The sequence below is a fragment of the Oncorhynchus tshawytscha genome, linkage group LG01, assembly GCF_018296145.1.
Source record: "Oncorhynchus tshawytscha isolate Ot180627B linkage group LG01, Otsh_v2.0, whole genome shotgun sequence".
NCBI lineage: Eukaryota > Metazoa > Chordata > Actinopteri > Salmoniformes > Salmonidae > Oncorhynchus > Oncorhynchus tshawytscha.
In genome coordinates, this window is record NC_056429.1 from 23,296,395 (window position 1) to 23,318,770 (window position 22,376).

The 22,376-nt window shown below is 42.8% G+C and overlaps 1 pseudogene; it reads left to right on the top strand.

Moving 5' to 3' along the window:
• The window catches only part of LOC112244990, a 99,167-nt pseudogene that overhangs the window by 75,036 nt on the left and 1,755 nt on the right, over positions 1-22,376 (top strand).

The window sequence follows — 22,376 nt, forward strand, 5'->3', positions numbered from 1 at the left end:
TATTACGACCCCATTCCTGAAAGCTATGACTCTCAGGAAAACGTACATGTCTTGTCTACTATTTCCTTCTACGATGTGCACAAGCCGTGCAGGACACTGTAGAAGGGACTGTGATTGTTCTACAAACATAATTATTACCTGATGATCTTCCCTGATGATTTCTGGAACTTTCCAATACCTTTTTGATGCATTCCACTTTCCAATATTCAAGCTAATTGATATTTTTTCTTATTAGCCTTATGAACATAGAAACTGTGTTTGCAGTTTGTATTTGTGCTAGAATGGTTAAAAAGTCGATAAAATGAAGAAGAAAAATATTGGTATTGATCAATATTGCAAAGAAAATATCAGGTATGGGTGTCGGCCCAAGAATCCCTAACTTGATAGTGCTATAAACAGATTGAATATGTAGAAATTATAATGGACCTGCAGTGCCAAATGAAAGTCTACACACAACTTGCACAGTCTGAAAGGGGATTAAGTTAGTTTTTTCCTACAGATCTACACAACCTGTACTCTACATTTTCAAAGTGAATGAAAATCATAGAAGCATTTCCAAATGAATTGTATTCCTTTGTCCAACAGACTACCAAAACGCAACAGGCAGTAGCCGCAGGAGATGAGAGGTGAGGTGGAGTCCTGTTGAAATTGAGGCGAAGAAAAAAACGAGCGCTCCCCTTCATTCTATGTCCAGTCACCCGAGAATAAGATGGATGAGCTTCATTTGAGAGTATCCTATCAAAGAGATTTGAAAAGCTGCAATATTAAATGTCTTACGGAAACGTGGCTGGATGATGACGCTATGCACGTAGTACTCGGTGGATACTCCATGCAGCGGCAGGATCGGCTTTGGGGAAGTCAAAAGAAGGTGGAGTGTGTTTTTTCATAAATAACAACTGGTGTGGTGCTTCAAGTGTGAAGGAAATGTCAAGCTTTTGCTCAACTGATAAAGAATACTTAATGGTAAGCTGCAGACCCTTTTATCGACCAAAAGAGTTCTCATCCATAACCATCACAGCTGTCTACATCCCTCCACAAGCCAACACCACTCTGGCACTCAACAAACTGTATGGGGCCATAAACAAATAAGAAACCGCTTACCCAGAAGGAATACCAGGGAGTGTTCTCAAAACATGCGCAGACCAGATGGCAAGTGTCTTCACAGACATTCTCAATCTCACCTTGTCCCAGTCTGTCATCCCAACATGTTTCAAGCTGACCATCATTGTCCCTGTTCCCAGGATCTCCAAGGTAACCTGCCTAAATGACTATCACCCTGTATTACTTACATCTGTAATTATGAAGTGCTTTGAAAGGCTGGTCATGGACACACGTCAACACCATCATCCCAGACACCCTAGACCCACTCCAATTCGAATACCTCCCCAAGAGATCCAAGATGACGCAATCTCAATTGTACTTCACACTGCTCTCTCCCACCTGTGAGAATGCTGTTCATAGACTACAGCTCAGCATTCAACACCGTAGTCCCCTCCAAGCTCAACAGCAAGCTAGGGACCTTTGGGACTGAACCCCTCCCTCTGCAACTGGATCCTGAACTTCCTGACTGGTCGGCCCCAGGTGGTGTGGGTAGGCAATTACTCCTCCGCCATGCTGACCCCCAACATGGGTGTCCCTCAGGGGTGTGTGCTTATTCCCCTCCTGTACTCCTAATTCATCCACAACTGCGTGGCCATGCACAACTCCAACACCATCATCAAATTTGATGATAACACAGCAGTGGTAGGCCTGATCACCGACCACAATGAGTCCGTCTACAAGGAGGAGGTCAGAGACTTAGCAGTGTGGTGCCAGGACAACAACCTCGCCCTCAACATCATTAAGACCAAGGAGCTGATTGTGGACTATAGGAGAAATAGGGGAAAGCACACCCCCATCCTCATCAACAGGGCTGTTGTGGAGCGGGTCAAGAACTTCAAATTCCTTGGCGTCCACATTACTAAGGACTTAACATAGTCCACACACACCCGCACAGTCATGCAGAGGCTGAAAAGATTTGACAGCTGCATCACCGCTTGGTATGGCAAATGCACTGCCCTTAACTGCAAAACGCTACAAAGGGTGGTGCGGACAGCCCAGTACATCACTGGGGCTGAGCTCCCTGCCATCCAGGACCTCTATACCAAAGACTCCAGCCATCCAAGCCATAGACTGTTCACTCTGCTATCATCCGACAAATGGTACTTAAGCATCGGCCCTCAGACCAAAAGGCTCAGAGACAGCTTCTACCCCCAAGACAAAAGACTGCTATGTAGCCAGACTGCTAAATAGTCAATTAATGGTACCCAAACTATCTGCACTGGCTCTATGCACACTCACTAGACTATATATACACACCATATACACACTCACTCACACACACTACATTGACACTCCCACACAAAACCCACACATATAACACACACACACACACACACACGCATATTGACACAATACAAACACACATACACACACATTACACACACACACACGCACACACTTCTACACTCATCATTTGCTGCTGCTTGTCTGTTCTTTATTGCACTCTTACTCATAGGGCGGCGCACAATTGGCCCAGCGTCATCCGGGTTGGGGAAAGGGTTGGCCAGGGTAGACCATCATTGTAAAATAAGAACTTGTTCTTAATAACTGACTTGCCTACTTAAATAAAGGGTAAATAAAAAATACAAAAAATATAATATTATTATATATCCTGATACCTAGTCACTTTACCCTGCCTTAATGTACATATTTATCTCAAACACCTCGTACCTCTGCACATTTATCTGGTACTGGTACTCCCTGTATATAGCTCCACATTGATCTGGTACTGGTACTCCCTGTATATAGCTCCACATTGATCTGGTACAGGTACTCCCTGCATATAGCTCTATTCTTGTGTATTTTGTTTTATTCCTCGTGTTACTATTTTAAAATCTGCTTTGTTGGGAAGGGCTCTGTAGCAAGCATTTCACAGCAAAGTCTACACCATATGTATTCGGCCCGTTTGACAAATAAAATGTGATTTTTATTTGAGTCCCTGCCGGTGACAAGCATACCCATAACATGATGCTGCCACTACAATAGTCAATTTTATTTTTAGGCAACAAAATGTGAATAGTGTGCAAGGGGTGTTTAGACTTTTACTAGTGACTGTATTTATTTAAAACAACTGCCCCTTTTCTGTCTCAAAAATTGCCTTTAACCTAAAAATCTGTGTAGTCCTCCGATTAATTTAAAATCCTGATGTGGCCCTCAAGCAAAAATTACTGCCCACCCCTATTCTATGTTTAATTTGTATTTATTTAGTTTAACCTTTATTTATCTAGGCAACTCAGTTAAAGAACAAATTCTTATTTACAGTGACGGCCTACCAAAAGGCGAAAGGCCTCCTGCGGGGACGGGGGCTGGGATTAAAAATATATAAATATAAATATACGACAAAACACACATCACGATAAGAGAGACAACACAACACTACATAAAGAGACCTACGACAACAAGATAGCAAGGCAGCAACACATGACAACACAGCATGGTAGCAGCACAACATGGTAGCAGCACAAAACATGGTACAAACATTATTGGGTACAGACAACAGCAGACAGGGCAAGAAGGTAGAGACAACAACACATCACGCAAAGCAGCCACAACTGTCAGTAAAAATGTCCATGATTGAGTCTTTGAATGAAGAGGCGGAGATAAAACTGTCCAGTTGGAGTGTTTTTTGCAGCTCTTTCCATTCGTTAGCTGCAGCGACCTGAAAAGACGAGCGACCCAGGGATGTGTGTGCTTTGGGGACCTTTAACAGAATGTGACTGGCAGAATGGGTGTGTAAGTGGAGGATGAGGGCTGCAGTAGATATCTCAGATGGGGGGAAGTGAGAGAGTTTTATAAATAAGCATCAACCAGTGGGTCTTGCAACAGTAATAATGGCGCCGACAGAGATGGTCGCCTCGCTTCGCGTTCTTAGGAAACTATGCAGTATTCTGTTTTTTTTAATGTATTATTATATACATATTACACTGTTACCACAGGAAATCTTAAGTCTTATTACATACAGCTGGGGAGAACTATTGGATATAAGAGCAATGTCAACTTACCAACATTACGACCAGGAATACAACTTTCCCGAAGCGGATCTTCTGTTTGGACCACCACCCAGGACAATGGATCGGATCCCAGTAGGATCGTCCCCCACGTTTTCAGAGTCAGTACAGCCACCCAGTTTCTTCATGCATCGCGCCGACAGAAACAAACATCTCTCTGGTAAGAAGAGGGGTGGGGGGGGGTATGCCTCATGATTAACGTGTTGTGGTGTGATCATAACAACATAGAAGAACTCAAGTCCTTTTGTTCACCTGACCTAGAATTCCTTACAATCAAATGCCGACCGCGTTATCTACTAAGAGAATTCTCTTTGATAATAATCACAACCGTGTATATTCCCCCCCTAAGCAGACTCCTCGACGGCCCTGAAAGAACTTCATTGGACTCTATGTAAACTGGAAAACCCATATCCTGAGGCTGCATTTATTGTAGTTGGGGATTTTAACAAGGCTAATCTGAAAACAAGGCTCCCTAAATTTTATCAGCAAATCGAATGCGCGACCCAGGCTGGCAAAATTCTGGATCATTGCTACTCTAACTTCCGTGACGCATACAAAGCCCTCCCTCGCCCTCCTTTCGGCAAATCTGACCACGACTCCATTTTGTTGTTCCCAGCCTATAAACAGAAACTAAAAGAGGAAACGCACGTGCTCGGGTCTGTTCAACGCTGGTCTGACCAATCTGATTCCATGCTTCAAGATCGCTTCGATCATATGGACTGGGATATGTTCCGGATAGCCTCAGACAACAACATTGATGTATACGCTGATTCGGTGAGCGAGTTCATTAGCAAGTGCATCGGTGATGTTGTACCCACGGTGACTATTAAACCAGAAACTGTGTATTAATGGCAGCATTCGCGCAAAACTGAAAGCACGAACCACTGCTTTAAATCATGGCAATGCAATCGGAAACATGACCGAATACAAACTGTGTAGCTATTCCCACTGCAAGGCAATCAAACAAGCTAAGCGTCAGTATAGAGACAAAGTAGAGTCGCAATTCAATGGCTCAGACACGAGACGTATGTGCCAGGTTCTACAGTCAATCACCTGTTCCCAAGAAAGCTAAGGTAACTGAGCTAAACGACTATCGCCTCGTAGCACTCACTTCCGTCATCATGAAGTGCTTTGAGAGACTAGTCAAGGATCATATCACCTCCACCCTACCTGACACCCTAGACCCATTCCAATTTGCTTACCGCCCCAATAGGTCCACAGACGACGCAATCACACTGCACACTGCACACTGCACACTGCCCTAACCCATCTGGACAAGAGGAATACCTACTGTATGTAAGAATGCTGTTCATCGATTACAGCTCAGCATTTAACACCATAGTACCCTCCAAACTCGTCATTAAGCTTGAGACCCTGGGTCTTGACCCCGCCCTATGCAAGTGGGTCCTGGATTTTCTGACGGGCCACCACCAGATGCACAATCGAGAGCATCCTGCTGGGCTGTATCACCGCCTGGTATGGCAACTGCTTCACCCACAACTGTAAGGCTCTCCAAAGGGAAGTGAGGTCTGCCCAACGCATCACCGGGGGCAAACTACCTGCCCTCCAGAACACCTACACCACCCGCTGTCACAGGAAGGCCAAAAAGATCATCAAGGACCTCAATCACCCGAGCCACTGCCTGTTCACCCCGCTATCATCCAGAAGGCTAGGTCAATGCAGGTGCATCAAAGCTGGGTCCGGGAGACTGAAAAACAGCTTCTATCTCAAGGCCACCAGACTGTTAAACAGCCATCACTAACATTGAGTGGCTGCTGGCAACATACTGACTCAATCTCTAGCCACATTAATAATAAAAAAATGGATGTAATAAATGTATCACTAGTCACTTTAAACAATGCCACTTTATATAATGTTTACATACCCTACATTACTCATTTCAAATGTGTATACTGTACTGTTTACCATCTACTGCATCTTAACTATGCGGTTCAGCCATTGCTCATCCATATATTTATATGTACATATTCTTATTCATTCCTTTACACTTGTGTGTATAAGGTAGTTGTTGTGAAATTGTTATATTACTTGTTAGATATTACTGCACGTTCAGAACTAGAAGCAGAAGCATTTCGCTACACTCGCATTAACATCTGCTAACCATGTGTATGTGACCAATAACATTTGATTTGATTTATACAGAGATTACCTGTTTACAGAGGAGTATAGAGTGCAGTGATGTGTCCTATAAGGAGCATTGGTGGCAAATCTGATGGTCGAGTGGTAAAGAACATCTAGCCGCTCGAGAGCACCCTTACCTGTCGATCTATAAATGATGTCTCCGTAATCTAGCATGGGTAGGATGGTCATCTGAATCAGGATTAGTTTAGCAGCTGGGGTGAAGGAGGAGCAATTACGATAGAAGAAACCAAGTCTAGATTTAACTTTGACTGCAGCTTTGATATGTGCTGAGAGAAGGACAGTGTACCATCTAGCCATACTCCCAAGTACTTGTGTGAGGTGACTACCTCAAGCTCTAGGTGTTCAGAACAAGGTTAAGGGTAGAGAAAGCTTGTAGGACACTAAGAAAGCTTTGTTGTAGAGCATTTAACACAAAATCCAGGGAGGGGCCAGCTAAGTATAAGACTGTATCATCTGCACATAAATGGAGAAGAGAGCTTCCTACTGCCTGAGCTATGAAAAGTGATGTGGTAATGAAAAGGTTGTTACTAGTAAAAAGCATTTCAAGTATTTTCAGTTAGCCTTTTCATTCTGCATAGTTCACCTGAAAGAGATGGCTCAGAACAGCTCTTCATTCAGTAGCCATGAATATGTTAAACATGGGTGGGGGGTCTCAGACTGGCCTCTGCCTGAGTCCTCCAAATCACTAAAGGCGTCGGCATGCCTCAGTACGGCTGGCGCCTAGCCAAGTGGCTGGCCGAACCGAACAAGTGTGCTCGCATACTCGCTTAAAAGAGCTTAGCTTTAAAAAATGAGAAAAAGCGGCAATAGTACTGTTTGTCCATTTTGAGACACCGTAGCCAGTATGCGCTACCTCAAAATAGTCTGAATGAATCTAAGATAACTCAAGAAATCTGTCATTAATTTTGACATTTTTGCCGAAGAGATCTTTTACATCTAACTAAGATGCTAGGTGCAGTATTTTTCATTTGCAGGAAAACGAGTCGTCTCTCGTTGAATGATAATAAAGACTTTATTGAAGAATCCCTGCTGTTGACCAATCACCGAGGAAGGTGCGTAGACTTCGGCTCCGGACTTCGGGTTGCCTCCAGAAAAAATGTTGTGTCCAATATTAACAAAAACGTCACAAAAAGTCGTCATAATATATGGAGGAACTGTTTCGGCTGGGAAGCATGGGGACGCCTTAATTTCGCCCCTGCCTTCACTTATGTCCATATATGTCATATACCTCTCTACTGCAGTAGACTGTGCTCTGCTGCAGATCTAAATCACTGCTAAAGAGAGTTTGGTGGCTTGTGGGGATGGTTGCAGTGAGTATTATATCTTACAATCAGTACTGACATTAGCAAATCTAAAGCACTACCCTAACCTTTTTTTGACCATGTGTATCTAACCTCCTTTTATTTACTTTCATATTTTGTGTCACAGCAATGCCTAACTGGATAACATACTGCAGGAGGTGGTTGTTATGAGTCTAGAGAAAACCATTTATATAATATCACTGTTTTCTTTGTGCTATTTTGCAAAAAAGAAGGAAAAGACAAAACAAGTCAAAATTGCTATACACATTGGTTTATTAGTTCATTAGAAAATGTTTGAAGCATAGTTCAGAAACATTTTTAAAGAGACAAAAGGAGAGGGCCTCATTAGATGATTTACACATCGTGTTGCTATCCAGCTGTGTCCCACTGTAATTTAACTCACCCAGGCCTTTTGTTATACAAAGTAGAGTGACTTCCTTTATTTTCCCACCCATCTGTCAAACTCTCCCCACCCTCAACATATTGTTTTTCAAAGGTTTTTACAAAGATCTATGCAACAACAAATGATTACCATAATACCCAAATAACATATTGTTATTGTTATCCTGATATTGCACAGGGGTAAAGACATTCTATGGCTTTATACACACGATTACAGTTGTTATTCCCACACAACAGTTCCCTGCTGTGTTACTACCTTTCCCATGTCCTGAGGAAAGGTGCACCCATAATTCAATATTGCAAAATATGATTAGAATCCAGAGTTAAGTTGTAGAATAATATTACTATTAGACAAGGGAGGACTTGTCTACGGGAACCAGGCAGTAACCCTGGATAGTGGAGGCCCTCGGTGATGAGATGATAGTATTAGAGGTTCCTGTCCTGCACAACTCAGCAGGAGGGACTGTATGTAGTTCTGAAGCTGCCTCCTCCGAAGATCTGATCAGAGAGAACCACACTAGTACGCTTTCAGCTCAGCAGATCTGTTCCCCAAAGCCCAATTCTTAAAGTTCCAATACAGACATTTTTATCTCAATGTCAAAACATTTCTGGGTAACAATGAAGTACCTTACTGGGATTGTTTTCAATTTTCAAAATTAATAAAAATAACTTCTTAGCAAATAGCAATTTCTCAAGCAAGAATTTTGCTAGCACTGTCTGGGAGTGGTCTGAGTGAGGGGACTAATTGGTCAAGCCTAATGGGAGGGATATGTAACCTGAAAATGAACTGTTATTGGCATAGAGGTTTGAAACTCCCTTTATTGGTCTATTAACTTATATTGCCTGGTGATGTCACCAAGTAGGCAAAATTGAAATTTCAGGTGGTATTTTCCAACAGCTTTTACACTAAAAGGGCATTAATCATCATTTTCACAATTTCACAGGAATTATTCCAACCAGACCTGGGTCCAAATACTATATCTCAATTACCTTCACATACATTTCGAAGAAAGTATTCATATATATTTTATTTGAAAAGACAAGTAGGTAAAAATGTTCATGTATTTGGAAATACACTTGGAAAGTATTTGAAAAATTGTTATACACTGACTCCAATACATTCCCATGCATTTAACCCAAGTATTTGAAAATCCTATTAAATACAATTCCATCAACTATTTGGTTTCTACAAATAACCATTAAAATGTAGGCTGTCATTGTCAATAAGAATTTGTTTTTAACTGACTTGCCTAGTTAAATTAAGGTTTAATAAAAATAAATAAAATACTCAAATAACTGTACTGATTTTGGGTTGTGTAATTGAAAATACTCAAATAGACAGAAAAAAATATTTTCTACAACATATACTCAAATACACATGCATTTGAAATCAGGTCTTATGCCAACTTCATAGTGTGGAAATATATATAAAACACAGCAAAATCATGTTTGACTGTACAGGGCCTTTAACACCTCATTTTCTTCCTTCTTTCAAGAGTGGAGTTTCATTTCCAATGCAGTATTTATGCCCATCTGCACAATTTAGCCTGCAGCTTTTAATGAGCAGCTTTATTGTAGACAGTTTAGACAACAACAAAAAAACTCAGTACCAAAGTTGGATGCCAATCACATCCAACTTGGGCTCCCGAGTGGTGCAGTGGTCTACGCCGCTGCATTCCGGTGTCACTGCAGTACCTGGTTGAAATCCAGGCAGCATCACATCTGACTGTGATTGGGATGCCCAGTGTTGTCTGGGTTTGGCTGGGGGAAATAAGAATTTGTTCTTAACTGACTTGCCTAGTTAAATAAATAAAACATCAAAGAACTACCAGACTGTTTGTGATCAGTTACTGAATGTGTCATGAATGGTAACATGTCATTCAATAAGTTATTCCTTCAGGCATATAGTTTATATATGCTAATGTTTACAGTACTGGCTCACTGTAGGTATGTTTAGGCTATAACTAAATGTTGTTAACTAAACTAAGCCAAAACAACAGCTTGTAGTGGCTTACTGTATGTACTGATTTGTTGGTTGTAGGGTCATAGTGCATGCACCAGGTGGCAGTCTACATTCAATGTTTCACTATAAATTATGGTTCTCAGAATTCACTGCTACATGATATCATTTTGATCATCTCTGATGAGATTTGATACATTGTTGCTTACTGTATGTACTGCTTTGTTGGTTGTAGGGTCATAGTGCATGCACCAGGTGGCAGTCTGCATTCAATGTTTCACTATAAATTATGGTTCTCAGAATTCACTGCTACATGATATATCATTTTGATAATCTCTGAGATTTGATACATTGTTGCCCGTGTTGGCATAATCACTTATGAGTCTTGTCAAAGGTCTCACCTATTTGTACAGTACTCTTTTATTGAATTTGTCCGCCTATGAATAGTCACGTGACAAATGTTCAATCAGCTGCCTCCAGAACAAGGCTCATCATTTAAATAGTGTGTAACGCCAGTGAACTCTTTATTTGATCTGTGACTTCGGCGCCGTTGAGAATGTGTCAAGTTGGCCCCTGCTAGCAACACACTAAGACAATGTGTGTTTTTGCATGTTGATTGTCTTCCGTTTCTAGCTTCATTATTATGAGTTCGCTTGTCACTCCCGGTCCTTACAGGGCGACAAAACTGGTAATATTTTCGTGTTATGAAGTTGACCGTTAAATTAGCTTGCTAGCCAGTGCAATGTGGTGAAATAAATAATGCTGCAAGTTGACTGGGAAGTAGTTAACTAAGATCTGTGCAGATCACTCAAAATGCAAAATAACACTGTCTTTTGTTTAATTTTTAGCCAGACAGACAACCCCGAGCCAACAATATGTTAGGATTAGCAGTAAAGCTCTCGATACAGAGCCTTACGAATAATTAGGCCTTCTTTTAGAATGTTGAATATTGTTTTATTTCTAAACATGCAGAAAGGGGGCGCGGGGGTAGTAGTATGTGGCCAATATACCATAGATGACGCTTCGAACACACCGACAGTATCATTGCGCAAATAGTACCAGCATCAACCGGATATGTATGCTACAAAAGTTCGACATTGACTTTCTGCTACCATTTCTGTCTAAACATAGTTTGACTCACACGTTCCGTATGCTCCACACCGAACGCAATGCAGACGCAGCGTTTCAATTTGTACCAAAATGCAAAGAGCGGTCGATGTGTTCGAAGCGTACGGGTTGCTCTTTCGCAACGCTGAGTGTCTGGATACCTTAGCCGTGGTATATTGGTCAAATACCACGAACCCCGAGGTGCCTGAAGATATCAGCACGTTTCAGTTCGGCTGACGTTGGCTATGCGAACCTAGTGTTTGCATACTCCCTTAAAATAACGCTTGAAAAAAAAAACACAAACAGTACTATTTGTCCATTTTGAGACATCGTAGGCAGTATCCACTTCCTCAAAATAGTCAGAATTAATCTAAGGTTGCGAAATTTTACATCTAACTAAAATGGTTGGCACAGTATTGTCTCTCGCTGAATGACTACTTTATTGAATAATCCCTACAGTTGACCAATCATGGACGATGGGGCGTTGACTTCGGCTCCCGAACTTCGGGCACACTTTTGAGGCCAGCCGAACAGCCGAAAGTCACAACAAATCCCAAATCCAACAAAAATGTCAAAGGTGTCATAGTATATGTACTCTAACTTCCTGTTTCGTCTGGGAAACACGAGGGCACCTTTATTGCTATTATAAACTAATATATTTAGAACACTACAACAAATGTTTTGTCATACCCGTGGTAACCTATACAATTGCCTTTATTTTAGCGCCCCAAAAACGTAATACTTCCAGATCAACTGTAATGTCAATACCATTGTAAAGCACAATTTCTTTCCTTTCCAACAGAATCAATTACATGACCTAAACACCTACCATGTCGATCAGCGCTTGAATAGAAACCTAGTTCACACCCCCGATTTTGAAGTCAACACAGTCGCTACAGTCCCATTAGTTTTCTTTGTAGCCTCGTTTGAATGTTGCGATTGCGCACATTTGTACGGAATGGGGTGAGTTTATACGGTCTGATAAACCAAGGCTGTCAGCAAATCAGCATTCAGGGCTCGAACCACCCAGATTATTGTTTAAATATTCCCCATGTAATGTTAATGGGGAGCTAACATGGCTGCCATAGAATGTTGAAGTGTAACATAAATGCATCATAATGCTCATTCTAGACATTCAGGTACATAACATTACATGGGGAATATTTTAATGCTAATTGGGAACGCTTTCAACACCTTGTAAAGTCCAGGCCTTGATGAATTGAGGCTGTTCTGAGGGCAAATATACTCAATATTAGGAGGGTGTTTTGTATACTCTGTGTATATGCCTCTGTCCCAATAGTTTGCTTGCTTGCCAATGTTTTAGGATGTGCCTTAATCAGCTTAACTACATAGTTTAAAGTTCCAATGTAGCTGTTTTTAGCTCAATATCAAGTTATTTCTGCGTTACAATTAAGTACCTTACTGTGATTGTTTTCAATTAAAATGGTAAATAAGAAAGAAAAATGGTCGAAGGCACTGCATCTCAGTGCAAGAGGAGTCACTACAGTCCCTGGTTCGATTCCAGGCTGTATCACATCTGGCTGTGATTGAGAGTCCCAAAGGGCGGCGCATTATTGGCCCAGTGCAGGCCAGGATAGGCTGTCATTGTGAATAAGAATTTGTTCTTAACTGACTTGCCTTGTTAAATAAAGGTTACGTTAAAAATGTACTATTACTGTCTGGGAGTGGTCTGAGTGGGGAGGGGAAAACTAGCTGTTAGAGCTGCAACGAGCGATTCTGGACATGGATTCTCAATCCACGAAACCCGTAGTGATATCAAATATTGGCGATATTACTCTGTAATGTAGACTTTTGCTAAACATGAGAGTTCCAACCTGTGTTGAGAAATGATGTTTTTACTGTCAGTTTATGTTTGAAAGAACACCAAAACTTATACTAGCATGAGCTTTGCAGTCTCTATTGTCCAATGATCTGTTATTGAACACATGATGTGACATGACCTGTTCGCTAACAGTTTAAGTGACTTGTAGCTGCTGTGATTGGACGATACAGCAGCTATTGAGTGCCGTCATGTGTTCGCAGGATGAGTAGTTTGTACGACAACTAACTCTGGTATCTACATAGCCTTGACTTTTCTTCTCAGTAAAAAATGTTTTTTTAAATATATGTATTATTTTTGTACCTATTCAATGTTTGGAAACACAAACACGTGACCACATGTTGAAATTAGTATGCTACAAATGAGTGAGTGTCAGTTTCAGAACCGAAATTGTGGAAAGAGGGGCGTGTCCTTTCGGAGCCCTATAGGCAGAGTTTTGGAACTGTTTTTCTTATTGGTCTATTAACTAATTTATGTCGCCAGGCAGGTCAAAACTCAGTCTTTTCAAACAGCTCTCACACTAAAACGGCATCTTTTTCACAGTAGTATTCCAATCTCCTAGTGTGCTAAAAGTAATATCACACAAATCACCTTTTTGACTGCACTGGGACTTCAACCCAAATGCAATGTTACAGATAATTAGCTAATCTTTTAGAAAGTACTGTAGGCATGCATGCATACAGCTATTTACATTTTCCATTTGCAGTGGAATGAAGTTGCAAAGCTTTTCCGAGCGGGAATGCCTCTGCCAAAATATCGGCAGCACTTCAGAGTGTATGCGGACTGTTTTACTGCTGTGGCAGCTGTCGACTGGTTGCATGAACTGCTCAGGAACAATAGTAACTTCGGACCAGATGTCACCAGGCAACAGACTGTCCAGCTGCTGAAGAAGTTCCTCAAGAATCATGTGATCGAGGATGTAAAGGGTAGATGGGGTTCCGAAGATTTTGAGGACAACTGCCATCTCTACATGTAAATTGATCTATTTGGTGTGTTTCTTTTGAATTGTAGAATCTGTAAACATGCAATATCAAAGCATACTTGATGTTGATATTTGTCTGACACTTTTCCTTACTGTGTATATGATTGACAATACATTTGATTTCACAAAAGTATTTAAATAATTTCACCTGGAATGTCCTAGGTTCCCTTCTCTTTTGAAGGGAATTCCCCATTGCCCACTTGCGCCAGGGCCTGCATCAGTAAAGAAGAGTTTCTCAATGAGGGAAAAGGAAGGCTTCAAATGTAGGAGTTCCAAGAAACTGGACAAAGATACTGTAGTAAGTATTGTTGATGTTATAAATGTACCCCTATTATGGCCTGATGACTCATCCTGAGTTTAATTCCACTGGACACTACTTCAAATGAGTGGATTTGCCTATTTCAGCCATACCCTTGGCTGACGGGTGTATAAAATTGAGCACACAGCCATGCATTCTCCATAGACAAACACTGGCAGTAGAATGGCCTTACTGAAGAGCTCAGTGACTTTCAATGTGGCACTGTAATAAGATGCCACCTTGCCAACAAGTTAGTCCATCAAATTTCTGCCCTGCTAGAGCTGCCCCGGTCAACTGTAAGTGCTGTTATTGTGAAGTGGAAAACGTCTCAGCCGCGAAGTGGTCGGCCACATAAGCTCACAGAACCGGAACTGCCGAATCCTGAAGCGCATAATAATCGTCTGTCCTCGGTTGCATCACCCACTACCGAGTTCCAAACTGCTTCTGGAAGCAATGTCGGCACAATAACTGTTTGTCAGGAGCTTCATGAAATGGGTTTCCATGGCTGAGCAGCCGCACACAAGCCTAAGATCACCAGGTGCAGTACCAAGCGTTGGCTGGAGTAGTATAAAACTCGCACTCTGGAGTGATGAATCACTCTTCGCCATTGGCAGTTTGACGGATAAATCTGGGTTCGGTGGATGCCAGGAGAACGCTACCTGCCTGAATGCATAGTGCCAACTGTAAATGTTGGTGGAGAAGGAATAATGGTCTGAGCCTGTTTTTCATGGTTGGACTAGGCCCCGTAGTTCCAGTGAAGGGAAATCTGAACTCTACAGCATACAATGACATTCTAGATGATTCTGTGCTTCCAACTTTGCGGCAACAGTTTGTAGGAGGGCGGCAGGTATCCTAGTGGTTAGAGCGTTGGGCCAGTAACCGAAAGGTAAAAATCTGTCCTTCTGCCCCTGAGCAAGGCAGTTAGCCCACTGTTTCCCGGGTGCCAAAGATGTGGATGTCGATTTTAAGGCAGCCCCCCGCACCTCTCTGATTCAGAGTGGGTTAAATGCAGAAGACACATTTCAGTTGAAGGCACTGTTGTACAAATGACTAGGTATCCCCCTTTCTTGTTTCAGCATGACAATGCCCCCATGCACAAAGCGAGGTCCATACAGAAATGGTTTGTTGATCAGTGTGGAAGAAGTTGACTTGCCTGCAGAACCTTGACCTCAACCCAATCGAACACTGTATGGATGAATTGGAATGCTGATTGCAAGCTAGGCCTGGTCACCCAATATCCGTGCCCGACCTCACTAATGCTCTTGTGGCTGAATGGAAGCAAGTCCCTGCAGCAATGTTCCAACATCTAGTGGAAAGCCTTCGTAGAAGAGTGGAGGCTTTTTATAGCAGCAAAGGGGGGACCAACTCCATATTAATGCCCATGATTTTTGGAATGAGATGTTCAACAAGCTGGTGTCCACATACTTTTGGTCATGTAGTGTACATGAAGTCAACATGAGGGCCATTGTACAAAACAAATTCATCAGCGATTGGATCGTCTCTAACATCTGAGAATGAGTATCAACGTTGATAACAACATCATGTAGGCCAGTTATGGCCCAGACCATTGGTTTCCGGGACCAATCAGAACGGTCAGTGTTTCGCATTCCAGAAGTTGTCGGGGAGTGGGCAAATCCAGACTGTTGAATGATCGATGACTCTGCATCTGTCCCATTATGGTGTCTGTAAGCACACGGGCAGCGCCATTGAGGCCAACTCCATTTTTGAAGTAGTCCATTTTCTTCTACTTCTGAGTTGGTAAACAAACTGAAATGGTGCATACTGCCACCTGGAGTGTGTTTTGAACAGGTATAAAGCCAAGGTTGATGATTTACCGCCACCTGCAGATATCGAATGTTTGCTCACGAGTGTAATTCATTGGCTGATCCCTCCTGATGACCTGGATGGAATTATCAGATCCATAGGAAGTTTCACCCAGTTGAAAACTGTGGATGAGGATGAGTTGCCGGGCAACCGCAGTGTCTCTGGTATGAGTTCCTCACTTGTCTACATAATTGACAGATGCATTATTATTTTTCACAGGAAAATGTGGTTCGCTCAAAACAAGATATGGAGACTGAGCCTGTGAGTGAAGTGGTACAGCCCAGAGTACTAACAGAGGAAGAAATCCAGGATGTTTAGAGAGGCATCACTCTCACACAGTAAGATCCACTCTTAAATTCTTCTCAAAAGTTTGAATGATTAGATCCTTAATCTATTGCCATTTCATGTTTTCAGCCTGCAGAGAACATTGGGATTGACCTCACTTGAGGATGTTTTGGATCCAAGACACGTCAATCCTCAAAACATTGTGTACAACATGACCATTGTGAACAAGCATGGGGTTGTTACACTTGAGGATAAAACGGGTAGGTCTGATTTTATATCTGCACTCTGTCTACACAGTGTAGACCAGGGGTATCAAACATACAGCCCGCAGGCCAGATCCAGCCCGCTAGGGGGTCCAATCCGACCCGCGGGTGTGTAGAAATGATAAAGGACGTACATTCATAGTTTCTTGACTGTGTCCAGCTCAGTAATAATCACCTAAATGAAAGCTAGACAGTCAAAGAGCATTAAATTCCAAAAACAATAAATGGGACTTAATTTGCAAATTTCGACAGCGAGGAAAAGTAACCAATTTCAGTGCGACCTGCCGGACCTCATTGAAGCTTTTTCCCCACAGATGACCTCCCACACTGGGTTTTGTCTGCAATGAAAGGTCTTGCAAACTGTAAGTTACTTTTTTTGTGTGTGTGTATTGTATGAATAATATTTCCCCTCATATGAAACAAGACTCAATATGAGAGCTTTTGTTTCAGACCAACATGTCAAATATCACCCATACCATTCTAGGGCTGAAGTATGACGCCAGCCAGCCATCCTATCGTGGGTTTGAGAGGGATGTGTTTAAAACGGTCTCTGACTACTTCTATAGCCTCCCTCGGCCAATTCTCACATCTGAATACTACAAGTTGTTTGTCAACATCTTGGGTATGTATACATTTGACAAACTTTTGAATTGAATGCATTATTGTCAAAGGTGAAATTGTATGACACTCAATTTCAATGGTTTCTCTGTTCCTCCCTAACCTAAGGTGTTACTAAAATCTGGATTACATTTACCCTTCTCTAAGCCCTGCCCCCTTTGGTTACTGTTGAGCTCAAACTGTTCAATTTCATTGTGTATTAAAAGACCGACTACCCCTTGCTAATCAGGAAATTGGATATGTTGTGGTGGACTGTCATTACAATTGCTTCACATGAACATGGTAATATTATGTTTGTAGTGTGGCTAACCATTGAATGGCTCTGAATTCACTCAGCATGGCGCTAAGTAGCTAGAGCTCTCAAATCATACCCTGATGTTGACAGCAGATGGGAGTTGTATTCATAACTTGACTGGTTAACATGCATTTAGAGAAAACAAGTTATATTGAGTGGCTGACTAGCATTGGCAATGTTTGGTGGTCTATGAAACTTAACTAGCTAACCAGCAGAGCTAGCAAACAATGTAACAAATGTATAATTTCAGATTGGAAGAATACTCCAACAGACTCTGCATTTCATGAATAAACAGTAGCAAGTGCCCCCACTCATTTGAGTGCTGCCATTGGTTGCCCCAAAGTCCAGTGTGGGGCTTAGCAAAGGGTCAATTCACCCGTAATGTCATTTGCACTCCATCTTTAGCAACATTCGCAGTTATTTGTAAATTAGAGTATACCTCAGTACACATCTCAGGTGTGGTTAATGGATTCAGGTTTACATTAGTTAATATGAGTCATGTGAATGGTGTTTTACATTTTCATCCTTCTCTATGAAATGCCTCTGTAAATGGGAAAACAACTTATTTTGGATGAGATATTGTTTGAAACATATCTTCACTCTCCAGTTGAACAATAAGATTGACCATATCTAATATAAGCAGCATGAAACTGCAACTGGTTTATTTGCCTCATAATAGAGGATGTCTCGACTGCGCTGTGACTTGTGTTATTACTAACTCGTGTGTCCAATTTAGCCCCCCTCCCCCCCCAAGAAATGTGCCCACTCTTGTTTGTCCTGCCGTCTTCAAGTTTTGTTTTTGTCTGGTCCCTTGCTAGTTTTATGTGGCTACATTTTGGCTCCTAAAACTGAGGAAAGTGAAAAAACCAAGAGGTGCCCAGCTATCCAAAGCTACCCCCAGCCTGCAAAAAACCATCACATGAACAGTGCTGTTAACCAATTCAAATCTACTGAATCTTTGCTGTTGAGCTTAATTCGGAAGGGGCTTTTGATGAGGGCGACTCACCAATAAGGGAAGTGCTCAGCTCGAATGCCCAGTCCACGTATGCAGCTTTGAAGACATGTTGTACCAGGAGGGTCCCCCAGATGGGCCTGCCAGGCTGAAGGGCCAGTTCTGGGGATCCCCAGAACTCCTTCCGAACAGTTCTGAGGATGTCCTTGAAGGCAGCAGTCTGAGCCTGTCCCGGTCAGAGAGCAGTGGAGCCGTGTCCATTAGGCTCAGACCCAGGAGCTGTTCCCTGGAGAGAATCTTGGATGAATTGCCAGAGTCCAACTTTATGCTCCCGACTCAAGTTGTTCCAGTCTTCCGGGAGTCTGGCGTCCTGCAAAAGTAACAATGGAAGCAAGTACAGCACTCCACCTCAGTAAAACACTCTCAGCCAGACAGCTGCCCTAACTCTGAATCCCAAGGCTTTGTCACCATGGGAACTCCTCCTAGTTGTGACACCAGTTCAGGTGTGACTTCTGTAGAGGGTAGCGCTCACTGCGCCAGAATCGGCATCTCCCTACCAGTGGACAACCCCTCATTCAGTCAGATATCCAAGGAGCATTGGTACCTGTTTGGATATAGCTAAGCACAGAAAGATGTCTGCCAGCTGTTTTGGTGTTAATGTCCCTGTAGCAAACATCACCATGAAGCCAGACTCCTCCATTATTGGCCTGAGGGGCCCCAGTCTGCTCAACCTGAGGGCCAGCAGCATGGACCTCCGACCAGAGCCCTCTGTTAGCAGGCGCTGTCAGCTCTCTGGACCTGTCTAGGCTGACCCTTGCTCTGCCTTCGGTGTCCACTTATGCACGGTACCGGAGTCCCGAGCAAAGTAAGCCTGCGTCTGCAAATCAAACTTTGTCTCGTGCCGAATACAAGTGTAGACTTTCCTGTGAAATGCTTACTTACCAGCCCTTAACCAACAGTGAAGTTCAAGAAGAAGAAAATATTTACCAAATAAACTAAAGTAAAAAATAATAAGTGACAATAACGGGGCTATTTACAGGGGGTACCGGTTCCACGTCAGTGTGTGTGGGTACAGGTTGAGTTCATTTGTACATGTAGGCAGGGATGAAGTGACTGCATAGATGTACACTGCTGCTACTCGCTGTTTATCAAAACAAATGGCGGGGGAGTGTCAATGTAATAGTCCGGTGGCAATTTGATGAATTTTTCAGTAGTCTTATGGCTTGGGGGTAGAAGCTGTTAAGGAGCCTTTTGGTCCTAGACTTGGTGCTCCGGTACCGCTTGCGGTGCGGTAGCAGAGAAAACAGTCTATAACTTGTGACTGAAGTCTCTGACAATTTTATGGATTTTCCTCTAACACCACCTATTATATAGGTCCTGGATGTCAGGAAGCTTGGCCCCAGTGATGTACTGGGCCGTACGCACTACCCTCTGTAGCACCTTACGGTCAGATGCTGAGCAGTTGACATACCAGGCGGCGATGCAACCGGTCAGGATGCTCTCTGGTGCAGCTGTAGAACTTTTTGAGGATCTGGGGACCCATGCCAGATCTTCTGTCTCCTGAGGGGGCAACGTTTTTTTTTTTTTGTGCCCTCTTCACGACTCATGGTGTGCTTAGATCATGATAGCTCGTTGATGATGTCGACACCAAGGAACTTAACTCTCTACCCGCTCCACTACAGCCCCTTTGATGTTAATGGGGGCCTGTTCAGCCCGCCTTTTCCTGTAGACCATGATCAGCTCCTTTTGTCTTGCTCATATTGAAGGAGAGGTTGTTTTCCTGGCACCACACTGCCAGTTCTCTGACCACCTCCCTATAGGCTGTCTAATCGTTGTTGGTGATCAGGCCTACCAATGTTGTCAGCAAACTTAAGGATGGTGTTGGCATCGTGTTTGGTCACGTGGTTGTGGGTGAACAGGGAGTACAGGAGGGGAGTAAGTACACACCCCTGGGGAGGGGGGGAATCAGCTTGGCAGAGGTGTTGTTGCCTACCCTTACCACCTGGGGGCGGCACATGAAGTCCCAGGATCCAGTTGCAGAGGGAGGTGTTTAGTCCCAGGGTCCTTAGCTTAGTGATGCGCTTCGTGGGCATTATGGTGTTGAACGCTGACCTGTAGTCCATGAACAGCATTCTCACACAGGTATTCCTTTTGTCCAGGTGGGAAAGGGCAGTGTGGCGTGCGATTTGAGATTGCGTCATCTGTGGATCAGTTGGGGCGGTATGCGAATAAGAGTGGGTCTGGGAGGATGCTGTTGTGAGCCATGACCAGCCTTTCAAAGCACTTCATGGCTACTGACGTGAGCTCTACGAGGTAGAAATAATTTAGGCAGGTTACCTTCGCTTCCTTGGGCACAGGGACTATGGTGGTCTTCTTGAAACATGTAGGTATTACAGGAAGAGGTTGAAAATACCAATGAAGATACTTGCCAGTTGGACTTTGTAGTCCGTAATATTTTTGAAGCCCTGCCACATCGGAGTGGATTTCGGTGTAATAGGTTTCAATCTTAATCCTGTATTGACACTTTGCTTGTTTGATGGAATAGCGGGATTTCTTATAGTCGTCCAGATTAGTGTCCCGCTCCTTGAAAGCGGCAGCTCTAGTCTTCAGCTCGATGCGGATGTTGCTTGTAATGCATGGCTTCTGGTTGGGATATGTACGTATGGTCACTGGGGACGACGTTGTCGATGCACTTATTGATGAAGCCGATGACTGAGGTCGTATACTCCTCAATGCCATTGGATGAATCCCAGAACATATTCCAGTCTTAGCAAACCAGTCCTGTAGCATCCGCGTCATCTGACCACGTCCGTATTGAGCGTGTCACTGGTACTTCCTGCTTTAGTTTTCGCTTGTAAGCAGGAATCAGCAGGATATAATTATGGTCAGATTTGCCAAATGGAGAGCTTTGTATGCATCTGTGTAAAGGTGGTCTAGTTATTATTATTATTTTTTTTTATTTTTCCCCCTCTGGTTGCATATGCTGGTAAAAATTTGGTAAAACTGATTTACGTTTGCCAGCATTGAAGTCCCCTGCTACTAGGAGCGCCGCTTCTGGGTGAGTATTTTCTTGTTTGCTTATGGCCTTATTGAGTTGGTTGAGTGCTGTCTTAGTGCCAGCATCAGTCTGTAGTGGTAAATATACTGCTATCAATAATATAGATATAGAACTCTCTTGGTAGACAGTGTGGTCTACAGCTTATCATAAGGTGCAATACCTCGAGACTTCTTTATTAGATACCGCGCACCAGCTGTTATTGACAAGACACCCCCACCGCTCGTCTTACCAGACGTAGCTTCTCTGTTCTGCCAGTGCATTGGAAATCCCTCCAGCTCTATTATCCCTGTTGTCGTTAAGCCACGTCTCAGTGAAACATAAGGTATTACAGTACTTAATGTCCCGTTGGTAGGATAATCATAGGTCATCAATTTTATTTTCCAATGATTGCATGTTAGCAAGTAGAATTGACACAAAGGATGGGGCACTAGGCCTGTTCCCGGGAGAGCAGTATGTCTTTATCGTTGGACTCGTTAAAGGAAAAAGCTTCTTCCAGTTTGTGGTGAGTAATCCCAGTTCTGATGTCCAGAAGTTATTTTTGGTCATAAGCGACGGTAGCAGCAATGTTATGTACAAAATAAGTTATAATTTACAAACAATGCAAAAGAGGAACAAAATGGCACAATTTGGTTACGGGCATGTAAAACGTCAGCCATTCTCTTCGGCGCCATCTTAACTGATGCTTGTGTGTTGTGCTTTTGCATGTCTTAACACCTGACTACCATTACTCATTGGGCTTTCACTAATGTGGGGTGAGGATCTAATTGTCCTTTAAGGTTATCACTGGAAGAATTTCAAATGTATCCATATGGATGCTCTCCAGAACATTAAACGGCTCTGTTTAAAGTCTGCCTTGATACTCCCTATGCCTAGATATGACATTACATTTAGTAACTTGTACAAGTGTTATTACTGTAGT